Consider the following 18,473-nt stretch of genomic DNA (forward strand, 5'->3'; position numbering starts at 1 on the left):
TTGGAAAGGTTTAGAGGAGCCAAGACGTGAGTAATTAACTTTAGAATTCCTAACATATACCATGCTGTTCGAGCCACACTTTTAAAAGGTTGGGTCAGTTCAGGTTCTGGTCAATGTGGGATATTGGTAGTGGGGTCTTCAATGATAATACCATAATTTTGTACACTGGTGATAACCCAGCTACATCATATAAACACGGTGCAACTTTTACAAGGATTGTCACAAAAAGAACAACCAACAAGTGGAAGTACTCATCAGTTCACTTGTTTTTCCATGATTGTAGTCTTGTGATAGAGATACCTCAACAGTGCAGTGTCTGGAGAAAAAAAATACAACCAGTGACACTACTTTTGGATTTGTGTTATGCACATATGAGTACTCTAGAAGTTACTGTTAATTTCAGTGGATTAATGATAGCTAATGCAGATCAATGTATTGTATCACTGCTTAAGAACAATGCTAAAAATCACACAACACCTGGTTATAGTCCAAAAGGTTTATTTCAAAGTACTAGCTTTCAGAGCACTGCTCCTTCATCAGATAGCTGTGAAGTAGGATCATAAGACACAGAATTTATAGCAAAAGATGACTAGTACTTTCAAATAAACCTTTTGGACTATAACCTGGCATGGTGTGATTTTTAAATTTGTCCAACCCAGTCCAACACCGGTACCTCCACATCATAAGAACAATGTAACATTGTCTAAGAATTTTCTCTGTTTCAATCAAGCTGTTAAGAAACAGAGAGGATATATTCACTGATCAAAAACACTACAGATCCAGGTAAGCTTTTATTAATATTTATCTGAAACAAATCGAAACTTGAGAGAATAGTATAAAACAGTAATATACTCTTAACATCATGCAACCAATTCAAATGTGAACTGAGGCATAACACTAGAAGTGTGGTCTCAGATTTGTTAAGATAAATTTTTCTATTGTCTTTGACATGTTTCTGTTCTTTGACTTATACCATAAAAAACTAGAACTGAGAAGAAGGAGTTACTATCAGAGATTACCACAGGAATTCCATGTTGCAGCCTTGTCAAAATGCCACAATATAAAAATCTGTCACTCCACAAGCTAGAGGTCTGCTCATGTGGAATACAGACAAGTATCCTAAAAGTTTGTTCTCCTCAAATTTTCATTTGAATTGCTCTTGCAAATGGACTAAAAACTGAAATTTCTTTTGTTTGTGATATTCCTTTCTGAAGGTGGAAGCAAGGAATATTTGTCACTGCTAATTGACTTGTTAGGCTATTTTATAGGTTAGAAGTCAACTACTTTGTGATGATATGGAATCATGAATGTGCCAGACTAGGCAATGACAGCAAGTTTCTGTCCCTAAAAACAGAACCAGATGGTATTTCACAAAAATCAATTAGTTTCATGATAATTTTTATTATACTAGCTTTACATTGCAGAATTATAATATTAACTGTATTTAAATTCCCCAGGTGCCATACCTAGTGTTGAACTCAGGTCTCTGGATTATTTATCCAATCCTTTAGATTACTAATGTAATAATATACACATAATTCTAATATGCTCAATGTAGGAACTAAAATCAGACGTGTCAACTGCTTTTTTCAATTTGCCACTTTTTATCTGTTTTTTATTCCCTTCTGAAGATAATAGTTCTGTGGGGCCACAGAGCATATCAATTACAGCATTTCTTTTACAGTAACAAGTCACCATTCTGCATATCTAAAGCCAGACAGTGTGTGTTAATTGGGTCTTCAGCCTTGTGGTGATGGTGGAGGTGGTTAAGCATTTCACCAGTATTAATGCCATCTCTATCCGGAGCTTTTAAAAGATACATTTCTATAGGAAGATTAAGGGCAGTAAAATTGGCTGATTTGGTTGTTCCTACCTTGGGGACAGTGAGGTCAGTTGTAGTGTCCAATTGGCACTCTGACAGAGATCAGCTATCTACACAGTTGCTTATAGGCTAGATGTCAATACTTTATGTCAATAATCAGTATGTTGGCCTTTTCACCCGAGCATTTATTTTCTTAGTCAACATAGTTGTCTTGTGCAATAAAATCAGCTGTGGTCAGAAAGTGTTCACCACAAACCCGTTAACCATGTGAGATGACACTATGGCTTTTTGAGGTGCATTTTGTCCTTTTTTTAATATGAAGAGAGGTTGAGACAGAAGTGTAAGTAGTCTGCTTCAAGTCAATAAAGTAAACAGCTTGGATCTTTTTTTAAATTAAGAACAATCGAAACAGCCTGAATGGTTGAGGTCAAGCTGATACAGAACCAGAGTTTTCAGTTTAGTTTTCAGTAGCTGTTGGGGTTGTGAAAGCTGCTACCTTCTCTCTCTCTCTCTTTGCTACAGCTAAAGGTTCTCTTCCTGCTGCTAGAATTGCATGTGAGACAATCTCAGTCACTGAATTTTCCTTTGCCAAGTGTCTACTTACATAATGTTACTATATCGGAACAGTTAATGAATAGTTTATTATTTTGTTAAGTACTTTGTAAGAGTTACAGTTAAGCCAATTCTTTTATTTTATTTTTATTTTGTCTGCATTTTAACAATAGTGTATGAATAACATGTGTTTTGCTTCAATCCTAATAGTTTAGCCAACTGAATTGCATCCAGAATACAATGCTTGGCATTTGCCTTTAAAATAAGAAAATGTTAGAATCTAGGCTATCTCCTTGATACATATTGAGAGGGTTTGGTCTGGTCCATGACATCATGTTTCTATGTCTTTAGACTGTAGCAAAATATCCTTGCCATTTTCAATACTTTAATATAGTGCATTAAAAAAATACAAGGAATTTCTTTAACAAGGAAAATAATTTATGTCATGATATACCATTCAAATTTTCGTTCACACGTTTCCTCAAAACTTGTATTGCAAACCATTTTCTAAAATCGTACAATAATCTAATACAATACAATACAATACAGCATAAAACAGAGCCTTTGGCCCACCAAGCCTGCACTGGTTCCTAACCCTTATTTAGACCCACTATCTATTGCCCATATCCGGTATCTATCCCTCTATCCACCTCCTGTTCATGTGTCTGTCATGATAAGCCTTAAACATTGCTAATGTTCCTGCTTGCACCATATCCACTAGCAGTGCATTCCAGGCACTCGCTATACTCTGTGTGAAAAATTGTGCCCGCATTTCTTCCCTAAACATCCCCCCTCTTACCTTGAACCTGTGCCGCCTTGTAGTTGACCTTTTCACCCTGGGAAAAAGATTCTGACTGGTCACCCATGTCTCTCATATTCATTTTTGAGATGGGATCATCAATGTCAATATTTGTCCCACATTTCTAATTTTCTTGAGAAACCTTCTTGAACTGTTTCAGTCCATGCGATACAGATATACCAACAATGCTGTGATAACTTGTACAAGTCCATGGAGAATCATGAAGTAATCTCCTTGTGGATCTTGCTGAGTAAGAATTCCCTTTGTGACAGACAATGGCCTGCCCAGCTGGAACTCATCACCTGATCTTTTTATAAAGCAGATTCTGGCCGTCTTGAGGTGCAGTAGTAGCATTGTTACCCCTGGATTGAGAGACCCAGATTCAAGTCCCACTTGCTCCACAGTTGTTTAATAACATGTCTGAACATGTTGATTAGAAGAATAGGTTAATAAACATTTTTTAAAAACTCCATGTGAAAATATCCAGGTATGGCACCTTTCCAATCTCCCTATCTCTCTCCCACCTTTGATCATTTGCAGTGTTGTTAATGGGCTTTGCATGTAAATTATTCAACTGGAAACAAAGCACAGTATCACAGTAGTTAGCGCTGCTGCCTCACAGGGATCTCGTTTCAACTCCAGCTTCGGGAGACTGCGTGTTTCATGTGGGCTTCCTCCGGGTGTTCTGGTTTCCCCCCACAGTCTAAAGATGTGCAGGTTAGGTGGAATGGCCATGCTAAAGTATCCATAGTGTTTGCAGGCTAGGTGGATTAGCCATGCAAAATGTGAGATTATGCTGATTTGGTGGGGGGTGTTAACTTTGGGTCGGATGCTTTCAGAGGGTCAGTGAGGATTCAATGGGTAGAATAGGCTTTTTCCACAGTGTAGGGATTCCATGGTTGGTGCCACTAGATGAAAATATATATCAAGCTGTTTTGGTTTTGGGGAAAGACATTTTTCATTTTTGTGTAAGAGAATTCTGGTTATGAAAAATAAAACATACCAAGGATTGGTTATGGAATATATGGAAGTTACTTTGGCAGTTATATAGTTAACTTAATGGAGCAATGCATGCATAGGATCATGAAACAGACAAGCAAGAGACAAGCTCATGCTGAAGATAATGGTAGCACACCATATTAGGCTAGTCAAATCACATGATAGATGAGCTAGTGCTAAAGATGATGGTGATGTAATGTGATAGGTTAAGTGTAAAGTAGCAGACTAGTGTGGCAGAAGATGATTAGTTTAGAAGGACAAAGCAAGCTAGTATGGTTGGTTATGTTAATGACACCCAGATAAGCGTGGGAACTAGAAAACTTTAAGCAGTAGTGGCCCCAAGAATCGGGGGTGGGGGGGAACAAGGGCAGACAGGGAAATAATTTTCTGATTGCCGTAGCTTTTATTTGCAAATAAAAGTTTAATTTTGTGAAGGATTTTCTGCATCTCCTGGTCATTCTCACAGAGTATTGGGTGATCTTTCCACAGCAGGGTCTGAGGAACTGTCTGCCCCAGGCTGGGACTAACCTACATACACCATGAACATTGGCTCTACTTTGGCGTTCAACGATAAATGACATTCCTTCCAGTCAGGCTTCCTCAGGTGTTACATTGTCAATGAAAGTAAAGAAAAGTTTCAGACAGCCTTCCCTTTCAATGACCCCGGTAAGATCGTGATGGGGAATATTGGAAATACCTTTGTTTGGGAAACTGGAACTTTATGATGCTGGAGAATTGGCCCAAGTGCACAGAAAGAATGAGACACATTTTTTCAGGCAAATGAGATAGAAAGTGAGCACTGACAAAAAGACATTCTCCTGACCACTTGTGGGGTCTTGAATTTCAGCATCATAAAAAGATTAACCTACATGGCAAACTGACAGATATGATAGCATATCGCTATAACCCGACACCATTTGATATAAAGCATCATCACAGGTTTAACAAGGCAAATGGACTTTCCAGGGATCCAATTACTGAATTCTTGATGAGACTGAGGAAATTTGCATAACACTGTATAAGGGTCAACATTTAGGGAACAAACTGCTTAGTTTGTGGAATTAATAATGTTACAAGCCAAAGGAATCTGCTGACTGAACCAGGTTTGGACCTCAAGAAAGTCATTGGTCTATTCCCAGAAAAATGTAGAATGAGGGATTTGGGATCTTCAGAGGTCCATAAGCAGTACCGTCCTCAAGCTTGGGCTATCTCCCATACCAAGAAGCAAAGTCCCAGTGAATGGTACTCATAGCTGCTGTTTATTGTCAATGAAAGGCAATTGGAGGCTGCAAGGGCCCAGAACTGAATGGGAAGTTTCTCTACAATACAGAGAGGAGCAAGATTGTTCATGCTGCATTTGTGGTCATAGAATTCACCCGAGACAAGGCAATTGAAACAGATGAAAGGTGTACTGCCCAGAACGAAGGACAAAGTCACCTCAAGACAGTCAGAGGATGAGGAATTGATACAGCTAAATTGCATCACTGCTCTCAAAGTGGTGCTAATTAAGAAAATGTTTCGAGTAAATGGTGACTCCCTGGTCATGGAGTTAGACACAGGGGCTGCTGTATCCATTGTTGGGGAGCAAAGTTTTAGGCAAATCCAATGGGCCATCTTATCCAGACACCAATGCTAGATTGGCCACATGCACAGGGGAGCTCTTGCATATTATTTGGACCACTTATGCATAGGCAACAGTCAGTACAACGCTGCTAAATGGTTGTGTAAGGGCCAGGCCCCCACCTTTTGGGAAGAGGATACAAATACATTTGGATTGGCAACAAATCTTTAAAATAGTTACTGGCAATCTATATAAAGTCATTGAGAAGTGTATCAAAGCATTTCTAAGAGAGTCTTGTGAAGATAAAAGGTGCTAGTCTTAGATTGATGTAGAACTAGAAGCTTAATATAAACACTTCAAGGCACAGCTGATCCCCTATGCACTTGGTGTCAAAGTAGAGGTGGAATTGGAACATTTAGGGGAACATAGCATCATATACCTAATGCACTTGCTGAATGGGCCATGCCAGTAGCTCCAGCTATAAAACCTGACATCTTGATCTGTCTCTGTGCAGACTATGAGTTGGCAGTCAACTGTCCTACTGTGACATACATAGAAGACTTGTATGTAAAATGGTCTGGAGTCACAGATTTTCTAAATTGAATATGAACCATGCCTCCAACTGGAGCTTGAGGGCATTCAGGACGTATGTTACTATAAACACTTGCAAAAGACTATGAGTCCATTCACTTGCCCTTTGGCGTATCTTTGGTTTGCACCATCTTTCAAAAGGTAATGGTAAGTATCCTCCAAGGGATGCCCAGAGTGGCCATCCAAGTGGATGATGTTTGATTCTCACAAGCTACTGCAAAGGAACAGTTTGGAGGAGGTCTTAACACTGGTTGACACCTAGCTAAAAAGGGAAAAATGTATGCTCCAGGTAAACTTGGTAACATACCTCAGGTACAGAATTGACAAGGACAGATTAAATCCTACTGAAGAGAAGGTGAAAGCCATAAAAAGGGGCTCTGACTCCAAGGAACACAACAGAGTCAAAGTTTTTCCTAGGTCTCAAAGATTACTAGGAAGAGATAGGGACCATATAAGGAACTTCAGGGTCACCCCCTGACTCAGAGGGGAAGAGATGTGATATCCCTGCAAGGCCCATGGGGAACCACAAATTAATCTCCTGTAGAGCTCATTCAGTTACTTTCTTGTGTCTCTATCCCTGGACCAGGAGGCCTGGGTTCAAGTCCCATCTGCTCCAGAAGTGTGTAACAACATTTTTCTGAATAGATTGGTTAGAAAAATAGGATAAAGCAGACCAAGAGATGGGTCTGCACAAGTGTCTGTCCTGGGTTCTATTTTGGTGTTCAACAATCAATGATGCTTCTTTCCAGTCAGGCTTTCTGAGTTATTACAAGTGCTCTTGGGCAGAGAGTTACCAAATGTTAACCCAGTGACAGTGAAGGAACAGCAAAATAGCTGTTTGAAAATGAAGTAAAAGACTTGAGTACTGTACCTTTCTTACTTGGCCACTGTTGGAGAATGCATGTCAAACTATCTTTTCAAAATTCGGAGATGCTGGTGTTGGACTGGAGTGTACAAAGTTAAAAATCACACAACACCAGATTATAGTCCAACAGGTTTAATTGGAAGCACTTCCAATTGTGCTTCCAATTAAACCTGTTGGACTATAACCTGGTGTTGTGTGATTTTTATCTTTTCAAAGGCTGCATAGAAGTTCCAAATATTTCAGCTGCTTGCACATATTTTACAAGGGTTTTACACCAATGACAATACCAATGAGCAACAGGCCCCCAGGAAACCTCGAGTAACTCTCAAGAGAGAGACCATTTGCAATCATAATGTTTTCAAAAGGTGCAACAACAACATAATTAATTTTTTGCAAATTCTGAAGCTTTGAATCATTTCCAGGTCATAAGCACATCATACTCAACAATTTAACCTGAGTGTGCAGAGGGCTGTGTCATCAATTTGCAATTCTCAGATTCTAGCATATTTTTATCCAAAAAACTTTCGATTGTAGTTAAATTAGAACTGTTGTAGTAATGTAGGCAACAGCTGTTGTTCAAATGTCAATGAAAACAACATTAACTGAACTGATGCATATGTATCTGCGTCACTATTTGGTCTGTATGATAGATGATTCAGTTTTTGGCAGATAGCTGAACAAATGGGGAGATGTTGATTGCAGTCATATGCCCAAGAAGAAGAAAGTCAATAATTGCCGTTGCATGAAGTAATATGAGATTCAGCTGCAATTAAATGTGTATTGGGAGAGATTGTGGGATAAAGTGAAGGAGACACAAATGTATGTGGTTGATCTGTTGAAAACAAACTGCTATATTGGGTTAATAGTTTTTTCCTGTTCCTAAAAGTTGTTGATCTTGAAATTCTGTAGGAGGCTGAGCACTAGAAGAGTGGGAGAGCCGCAAAGAAAATATACCAAGAATTTTCCCCAGTTAAAAAATAGTCTACACCTCTATTTTCCCTTACAAAGTGCACAGCATTATGCTTTCCCACATTGTATTCGATTTGCTACTTCTTTGCTCACTCTCCTAGCCTGTCCAAGTCCTTCTGCAGCCTCCCTGCTTCCTCAACACTACTTTTTACTCCACCTACCTCTTTGTCATCTGTAAAGTTAGCAACAATGTCCTCAGTTCTTCCTTCCAGATTGTTAACACATAACATGAGTAGTTGTGGTTATGTAAATTAATGAGGGCAGGATTAATGGGCAGATGGGAGTTGATGCAAGTTAGGATATAGGCAGAAAAGTTCTAGGAAAGGGGTAGAAATAAATGCACATTCTAATGAAAGAAAGAACAATGTGTCTTGATATTAAAACACAACTCTTGTGGAACTTCAGTAGTCACAGGCTGCCATCCTGAAAAAGATCTATTTATCCTAACTCTTTGCCTTCTGCCAGTCAGCCAATCCTCTATCAATGCCAGTAGCTTACCCCTTGCCAGTATTGTACTTAGCAACCTCCTGCCTCTTCAAAGAGCTCCTGGAAATCCAAATCATGCGCACTGGCTCTCCTTTGTCTAATTTACTCATTAGTTCCTCAAAGAATTCTAACAAGTTTGTCGAGCATGATTTCCCCTTGAACCAATACTGACTCCACCCTTTTTTAACCATGCACTTCCAAGCATTCTGAAATCTCATCCTTATTAATAGCCTCTAAAATCTTACCAATAACCTCGGTCAGGACAACTGGCTCATAACTTCCCATCTTCTGTCTCCCTCCTTTCTTAGCCAGGAGTGTTATATTAGCCATTTCCAGTCCTCTGGGCCCCTCCCTGATTTCAGTGCTGTTGAAACATTACCAATGCCTCCACAACCTCCTCAGCTATTGCCTTGGAAGCCTGGGGTATAGTCCATGAAAGGTAATATAAATGCAATTTTTTCTTTCTTTCATCAGAATATGCATCTATTTCTACCCCTTTCCCAGAACTTTTCTGCTCGTATCCTAACTTGCATCAAATCCCATCTGCCTATTAATCCTGCCCTCATTAATTGACATTGCCTCACATTAAAACTTACATCCTCATACTTGAATTCTTTATGACGTTTACCTTTTTTATCCTTGTAACCTCCTTCAGCTTGACAACTTCATTTACAACTACTCTTCATTCCAGGTTCCAGCCTTCTGCACCTCTGTCCTCGATTTGCCCTGCCATGTGCGGTTAAACCTTTAACCATTTCTCAGAATTTCCTATCCAAGACTACATGCATCAAACCTTCCTGAAGATCATGTTTAAAACCCACTCCCTGCCCCAGCTGTTAAGGAATATCACATTTTTCCACTCAACGACACTTTTATTTCTCACTATTTCTCTTTGAAATGCAGAAATATTTGCACCCCATTAGGTGCAGTATCATTGCCATTTCTGGATGATTGTGATGATGAGATTAAAGTCTCCCCCATATTTTGGCCACAAGTTTCCTTAAGAAGTAAATTTGTGCAATCTCAGTCCAGTTCTTCCTGAGTGTTGGCTGTTGATAATGGGCTGGAGCAATTGGTTAAGACACTAATGCTTCACTCTATTTTGAACTGTTACAAATCATGGTTGCATTTGAGTACCTAAATAGGAAAGTATTCAATTTCCTTCACTAACATCTGAACATGAGGGCAAAATTCACTTCCTCAAAAGGCTGCCTTACTGTACCAGGGATCTGAGTTCAATTCCACCCTTGGGCAACTGTCTGTATGGGGTTTGTATTTGCTCCTTTATTTGTGTAGGTTTCCCCCCGGTACCCCAGTTTTTTTCCCACAGTGCAAAGATGTACAGGCTAAGTGGATTAGCTATGGGAAGTGCATGGGTAGAAGGTGGAATGCACTTTGGAGGGTCAGTGTGGACTCAGTGGGCTGAATGTCCTGCTTTCACACTGTAAGGTTTCTGTCAGAAACACCCCAACCCCCATGTTTGGATTGTGCCTTGTTTCTAATAAATTTGGAAATATATTTACAAGTTTGTAGTCAATAATGTACAATGGGAAATTGCAAATCTGTGAAACTGCCAATCTAAACAAACAAAAACACATTCTGCAATATGCATTGTAAGCCAGTCAGCAGCTATAAAGAGAGAGAAAAGGAAAAGCAAAACAGGCTATATTTTGGATGTATTCATTGCAACTGGAGCATGTTAAAGATCTGCATTACAGGAATGAGGCTATCTTGTGGCTCAGTGAGTAATATGTTGGCCTCTGACTCAGAAGCTTCCAGCTCAAGTCCCACTCCAGGACCTGTTAACTTCAGAAGGAGTATTTATGTGAATCTGATTGATAATCAATCCTTCCAGCATAGCCTTGCCACGCAGAAAGAGTGATTTGATTTGTCATACTTGATGTGGAGTGGTGCCCCTCAGGATATAAACATCTCTCTGAAACAGAGATGCCAATCGTCCCTTGCAGTTTATTGCTAAAAAGAAGAAAGTGTGGTAGGAACAGAATTGTTTATAGTTTGAGAATATAGGTTGCAGTCAGCATTTATAAAATACCTCTGTAATTCAACAATGATGGGGATGTTTAAAAGGCTAAAAGGATTTGATGGGAAAGATACTATTAACACTATTCCTCGCGATACCAACCTGAGGGTTACCATTAGCCAGAAACTGAACTGGACAAGCCATACAAATACAATGGCTAGACAGAGCAATTTAGAAGCTGGGAACCTTGCACTCAATAACTTACCAATAACTTACAAGGCATCAATCTTGTGAATAAATACTGCTCACCTGCCTGGATGAGTGCAGTTCTAACAATGCTTAACAAGTTTGACTTCATCCAGGACAAGCAGCCCACTTGATTTACACCACAGCCACAAACATTCACTCCTTCCGCCACTAATGAACAATACACATTGCTGCTGCTGCTATCTACAACATGCACTGCAGAAATTCACCAAGGCTCCTTAGACAGCACCTTCCAAACGTGCCACCATTACCATCTAGAAAGACAATGGCAGCAAATACATGGGAACACCACTACCTTGTAAGTTCACTTCCAAGCCAGTGTTGCTGGGTTTAAGTCCTGAAGCACCCTCCGTAAAGGCTTTGTTGGGCCACCTCCGGCAAATCAACTGCAGCAGTTCAAGAAGGCAGCTCAGCACCACATTCTCAAGAGCAAATAGGGATGGGTAATAAATACCGTCCAGCCAGTGATGGCCTCAATTTGTGAGTGAATAAAAAAAAATTGAGTAGCTATTCCTTCTGTTGGGAACTCAAGAACATAGGAATATAATCTTGAAATTGTAAATAGTCCAATTCGATACAAAATCAGAAACTTTTTTTATCCTTAGTGTAATTGCAGCCTCGATTTCCCTCCCCTAATCTGCAGTGAAGACTGAGTCAGTTGGAAATTTCAAGACTGAGGTCACATGATTTTTATCGGCTAGGGATATCAAGGGATAATGCAGAAAAGACAGGAAAAACAAAAGTTGAGATGCTGATGGAATAGTACAGCTGACCCAAGGGTCTGAAAGATTTATTCCTGTCCCAAATGATCCGAAGTTCCTATTACACCTGCCATCTTAAAACTGTTAATTTTCTAGGACCATGTCATATGTAGTTAGTGAAAGGACTCATTCACATAGCTTGAACGCAAGTTGGGAAAAATACATTTTCTCCAGGTTTCAATCTTCTGTAATAAGTTTGAGCAATATTATGCTCAGTATAGTTTCCACTCTGTAGGTCCTGGAATCTAAAACTTCAAAAGACCAAATGTCTACTCACTGAATGAAAAACAGAAATTTTTTGGAAAAGTTCGGCAGGTCTGGCATCATCTGTGGAGAGAAATCAGAGTTAAAGTTTTCGGTTGAGTGACCCTTCCTCAGAACCCTTCTTCTGCTCACTAATACTTGATTACTTTGCTGGGTATAAACATAGGCAATTGTAAGTTCCAAAGGCTTCTGGTGAGCATTCAGTGGTGATACAGTGTAAACCCAAAGAAGAACATGAACAGTTTCTACTATTTTTCTGGGATTCCTGTAATATTCTACAAAAATTACAGCAGACAAGCTCAACAAGGAGCTCCAATGAACGTCTATCCTAAAAATGTTGTGTGCAACATGGTTTTTCCTTTGAAACTCTGGTACTTTGGAAGTTAGTGCTAGGTTATTGGCTCTTAACACAAACATTCCAAACCTGACAGCAGGAACGGAACTTCAGAAGCGCTCTTCATGTACATATTACCTGATCAATATTGCTGCAAACACTACTTCGCACACTAACTTGCATTACTTCTGATGCATACCAAAGATTTACATACGTGGCAGTATATTTTAATCAGCGTGTTCAGCACCTCAAATTGTATCACAGTAACTGCAAATAAAAGTGCACAGGATTAGTTAATATTTGCAGAAGAGGGAGGTTTATATTACAGAAAAGTTTGAAACACACTGGTCAGCACAGGCAGATCATTGGTTTCACAGTTTGATCAGTAACAATTATAGTCAGGACGAACAGTAAAATATATTGAATACAATGTATTGAATATCTGAAATAAGACCAGAACAGGTATATAATTCAATTGGAAGGTTAAAGCTGCATTTTTAAAATCTCTGACTGTCAGACCTGCTGTGCATTTCTAGTTTCTTCTCTCATTTCAGTAATTCTGGTCAACTTTCTTCAGAGATTTCTGCTTCCATATTGAAACAATGTTGTGATTTAAATCTGTAGACAAGTGCTTTTAACAAGAATTTCAATTTTAACATGCATTCATTTATATAAATAAATGAATGTGATTAATATCTGTCTGCATCGAGACTTTATATATAGGCTCTACATCTTCCACTCTCTATTTCTTATGCTTTCAGCACCTGTTGTGTGATATTAGATAGGTACACTCAAACAGAACACTGCTTTTATGGTTAAACAATCTAATTGCCACATGGTCTGATGGCAAAACTTGATTGGGTGAAGTATCTGTCTCATGACTATGGTCTGACAAAATTAGAACAATGTATACATTGCAATTCTGTACATATATCAAGTATCTATCTAAATGAAGGCAGCTTGGAGACCTCACCAGTCCTGTCTGTCTTTCATCTGTAGCAGCTCCACATATTTTTGATCCAAACTGATCCACTTGCTTCAGAAGTAGCAGCTAAATGTATTGGGATTTGTAGTACTTGGATAAATATTTATAATGTTTAACATATGCATCTAAAGTGGATAATGCTATGTGAAAACCCAATATAATAAACAGAACCAAAACAGTGTCATAAGGAGCTGAACAAGAACTATTATGCACTTCAAGTTTAGGCAGATGTTGTACACATTAGGGCAATATGAAGTGTAAAATTATAGTGCGGTACATTAAACATGAGACTCATACTTCATCATGCATAAAATTATATATAACCTGTTGTAATGAAAGCTCTACATTACAGGGTCAGCAGCTGTCTTGCTTGGTTGCAATTTCCTGTACTGGCTCATAGGTCAATCCAAACATTCATTCAGAATATGGCCCTTTTTTTGCTGTTGCTTTATATGTGCAACAATCTATTTGGCTTCTCACAATATTCTCACATCTCTTTTAAAGGCAGCAATTGATTTTGTGGTATGGTCCAAGGGTATTGCAGGGATGTGCCACCATTACCAGTAATGAACAAAATGACAATCTTTCAAGTGGAGGCACTGGCAGGTTAGTTAACCATGGGTCTATTAAAACTGAATTGAATCCACTCCTTACTGAAGTTTCACAGATGTAGGTACTTTACAATAGGAGATTCAGGGCAGCAATTTTCAGACAGTGTCAGTGAAGGTTTTAGTGTTCCTTTGACCAAGGTATCTGAGGCCAAATCAGTCGAGGCAGTTCATCTGGTTTAGCAAAGTCATTTTGGCTGCTGCACACATATCACAAACTTATTGCTATTCCTTTTGAAAGCTTTCATCTTAAAACTCTTGATCAATGTTACCACAGTGAGACAATTAAACAGGATTGCTCATTTTTAATCTCTTAATTCAAAATATTAATTACTCAGATATACATTACATGGACATCTGATTTTAGAGCAATCTTTATATTTTCAGTTTAATTTTTTTAAATATTTCTTTTCCTTGTTCTCACAAATTCAAAATCATGCCTACTGTTTGCTTGGACAGAATATGATGGCCTAGAATAAAGTTAAACTAAGCCAATTCACATATCCAAGCCTCCTGAGGTAATCAAAGCCCTGTATGTTGGAGTCTCAAACCATGCAGAAATGTAGCTTCTGTCAACTAAAGGGATGTGGCACTCGCAAAATGGATTTATCCAGGAGTCCAGAGCAGAGCCACAAAAAGCTCAACAACTTTGGTAGGGCTGGCGTTGTAACACACTAGGTACTCTCTCTTCCTTTACTCTCTCATCCTTCAGTTACATAAAGTAACACCTCTGCTAGTAACTCTTCATGTTATCTGGTGACTCTAACTTGACATCTCTCATTAGCCGCATTGTTCAAATTAACAGGGCATAGGGTCGACATCTTCTATTTTATGATTCCCAATCCATATTTGCTCATATTTCTTAACTACAAAATCTCACATTGTCACCCTATTTTCATGCAGGACAATCTATCTGGCAGCAGCCCAACCTTTAAAGCCATCGTTCAGACAGCCATACAACACGACGGACGTGGATGTGCTTACAGAAGGAAGAACAAAGAATAATACAGCACAGGAACAGGCCCTTCAGCCCACCAAGCTTGCACTGACACATGATGCCTTTCTAAACTAAAAATACTTTGCCTCTACACAATCCATATCCTACATTCCCTGGTCTATTCATGAATCTATTGAGATGCCTCTTGAATATTGCTTTTGTATCGGACCACATCACCTCCTCTGGCAGTTGTCACCCTTTGCATAAAAAGCTTGCCTCCTACATTTCCTTTAAACATTTCTTTTCTTTTCCTCAAACCTATGTCCCCTACTATTTGACATTTTTTAACTTGGGATAAAAGGCTCCAACTATCCATTCTATCAATATCTCTCAACATTTTTAAAATTTATAGGTCGCCCCTCAGCTTTTGACATTCAATTGAAAACAACTAAGTTTGTCCAATCTCTCCTCATAACCAAATCCTTCCAAACCAGGCAACATCCTGGTAAAACTTTTCTATACCCTCTCCAAACCCTTCACATCCTTCTGGTAGTGTGGCAACCAGAATGTGCGCAATATTCCAAATGTGGCCTAACTAAAGTTTTATACAGCTGCAACACGACTTGCCAATTGTTATACTCTCCTGCCTTGATGCCTTGATGGATGAAGGCAAGCATGCCATATGCCTTCTTCATCACCTTATATTGCTACTTTCAGGGAACTGTGGACCTCTACGCCTAGATCTCTCTGAATGTTAATGATTCTAAGGGTTCCGCCATTTCCTGTATATTTCCCTCCTGCATTAGGTCTTCCAAAAAGCATTATCTTGCATTTATCCAAATTAAATTCCACCTGCCATTTCTCCACCCAAGACTCCAGCCTATCCATATCCTATTGTAAGTTCTGGCAATCCTGTTCACTATCCACAACTCCCCAATTTTTGTGTCATCTGCAAACTTATTAAACAGGCCATCTATATTCTCCTCCAAATTATTTATTTATATATTACAAATGTCAGAGGTCCCAGTATTGATTCCCTATGGAACACCACTTGTCATAGATCTCTAGTCAGAAAAATACCCTTCCACCATGACTCTCGACCTTCTAAGACCAAGCTGGCTCTGTATCCATCTCATCAGCTCATCACAGATCCCATATGATTTCACCTTCTGTATCAGCTTGCCATGAGGGAACTCGTCAAAGGCTTTTCTAAAGTCCACTTAGGCAACATTTATCACCTTGCCCTCATCAATCATCATTGTTACTTCCTCAAAAAGCTCAATCAAGTTTCTGAGACATGACCTTTCCTGTACAAAGCCATTTTGTCTATCACTAATAAGTGATATTCATTTTTCAAAATATGAGTAAATCCTATCCCTAAGAATCTTCTCCAATAATTTCCCTATTACTGACATAAGGTTCTCCCATCTGTAATTTCCTGGATCATCCCTGTTGTCCTTCTTAAACAAAGGAACAATGTTGGCTACTTCTGAGGCTTGACCTGAAACATTAACTCTGATCTCTGTCCAGAGATCCTGCCAGACGTGCTGAGCTTTTCCAGCAATTTCTGTTTTTTGTTGTTGTTGGCTACTCTCCAGCCCTATGGGACCTCTCCTCTGACTAAAGCGGATACAAAGATTTCATACAAGGTCACAGCATTTTGGGGCAGATCTCATCAGGTCCTGGAGACATGTCTACCTTAACGTTTTTCAAAACTCCCAACACCTCCTTTTTTACGTTGGCCTACCCTAAGATATCAACATACCCCTCTCTAGACTCACAATCCACCATCCTCTTCTCCTGTGTGAACATCAATGTAAAGTATTTATTAAGAGCCTCACCCACTTCCTCTGGCTCCCTGAATAAATTCCCTCTATTGTCCTTTCCATAGATAACCTCTTGCTCATAATATATGTATAAAAAACACCTTGGAATTTCCCTTCATCCTGTTTGCCAAGGACATTTCATGACCTGTTTTAGGCCTCTTAACTCCTTGCTTAAGTTTTCCTGCATTCTTTATATTCTTCAAGAGATCTATCCGTCTCCAGTTCCCTACAAATTATGTATGTCTCCTTTTTTTAAATTAAGCTCATAACCTCTCTTATTATCCAAGGTTCCCGAATCTTGCCATGCTATTCTTCATTTTCACAGGAACACACTGGTCCTGAACTCTAATTAACTGGTCTTCAAAAATTCCCACATGACAGATGTGACTTTACCCACAAGCAGCCACCCCAGTCAACATTTCCTAGTTCCTGCCTAATATTGTCATAGTTAGCCTTCACCCAATCTAGTACTTTCACCTAAGAACTACTGTTATCGATAAGTATCTTAAAACCTATGGAATTATGGTCACTGTTTCCAAATTGTTCGCCCACTGAAACTTTGATCACCTGGCTGGGGTCATTCCCCAATACTAGGTCGAGTATGATCCCTTGCAAAGTTGGACTATTTACATATTCCTTCAAGAAACCCTCATGAATACACCTAACAGATTACCCTGACCCAAGCCCCTGGCACTAAGCAAGTCCCAGTCAATATAGCGGAAGTTAAAATCACCCCAATAATAACCCTTTATGCTTTTATGTTTTTCCATTATCTGTCCACATAACTGTTCTTCTGTCTCCTGCTGGCTGTTGGGTGGGCTATAATCCAACTCTATTAAAGTGATTGCACCTTTCCTATTCCTGAGTTCTACCCATATAGGCTAGTTGGATGAGCCCTCTAATGTTCCTCTTTTGTTAGAGGTAGCCAGTAGTAGCCAGCAACTCACCACTGTCGGGTTACTAAATAAATCCCTAGAGTGTTATGGAGTCATAGAGAGGTACAGCATGGAAATAGACCCTGCGGTCCAACTCATCCATGCCGACCAGATATCCCAACCCAATCTAGTCCCACCTGCCAGCACCTAGCCCATATCTCTACAAGCCCTTCCTATTCATATATCCGTTCAGATGCCTTTTAAATGTTGCAATTGTACCAGCCTCCACTACTTCCTCTGGCAGCTCATTCCATACACATACCACCCTCTATGTGAAAAAGTTGCCCCTTAGGTCTCTTTTATATCTTTCCCCTCTCACCCTAAACCTATGCCCTCTAGTTCTGGACTCCCCCACACCAGGAAAGAGACTTTGTCTATTTACCCTATCAATGCCCCTCATGATTTTATAAACCTCTATAAGGTCACCCCTCAGCCTCGACGCTCCAGGCAAAACAGCCCCAGCCTATTTAACCTCTCCCTATAGCTCAAATCCTCCAAACCTGGTGACATCCTTTCTGAACCCTTTCATGTTTCACAACATCTTTCCAATAGGATGCATTACTCTTCTGAAGCAACTGAGCAGTAATGAATGTAGAAGAAGGAAATTAATGATTGTGAGGAGAAGAAGGAGAGATGACTGAAAAGTTTTCTTTTTCTCACCTGATATCACAGTGATGAGGAAGAAGGGGGAATTGTTATTGATGGGGGTTATCGTCACACAAGAATGTACCTTTATGTGGTTATCAACTTCACTCAGCTGAAGATCACGTAAGGGCATAAAGTGCTGATATGTTGTCATGCAGTATGATATATATATATTATATATATATACCAGCTTGGGCGAATTTTTTTTTATTTCAATGATTGATAAAGAAGACTGTGGTGTCAAAGGGAGACATTGCTCCACTGAAGAAAATGCTGCAGTGGTGAA

The 18,473-nt window shown here is 39.4% G+C and overlaps 1 long non-coding RNA gene across 1 annotated transcript; it reads left to right on the forward strand.

The window, feature by feature from the left end:
- The first annotated feature begins 2,108 nt into the window (after window positions 1-2,108).
- LOC148146961 (uncharacterized) lies at window positions 2,109-18,224 on the forward strand. Its single transcript, XR_015760159.1, has 3 exons — window positions 2,109-2,162; window positions 13,741-13,842; window positions 14,748-18,224. It is a non-coding gene; the product is annotated as an uncharacterized LOC148146961 (long non-coding RNA).
- The last annotated feature ends 249 nt before the right edge of the window (window positions 18,225-18,473 follow it).

The sequence above is a fragment of the Chiloscyllium plagiosum genome, unplaced genomic scaffold (assembly GCF_037043375.1).
Source record: "Chiloscyllium plagiosum isolate Xiang-an unplaced genomic scaffold, Cpla_swu_hap1 HiC_scaffold_18, whole genome shotgun sequence".
NCBI lineage: Eukaryota > Metazoa > Chordata > Chondrichthyes > Orectolobiformes > Hemiscylliidae > Chiloscyllium > Chiloscyllium plagiosum.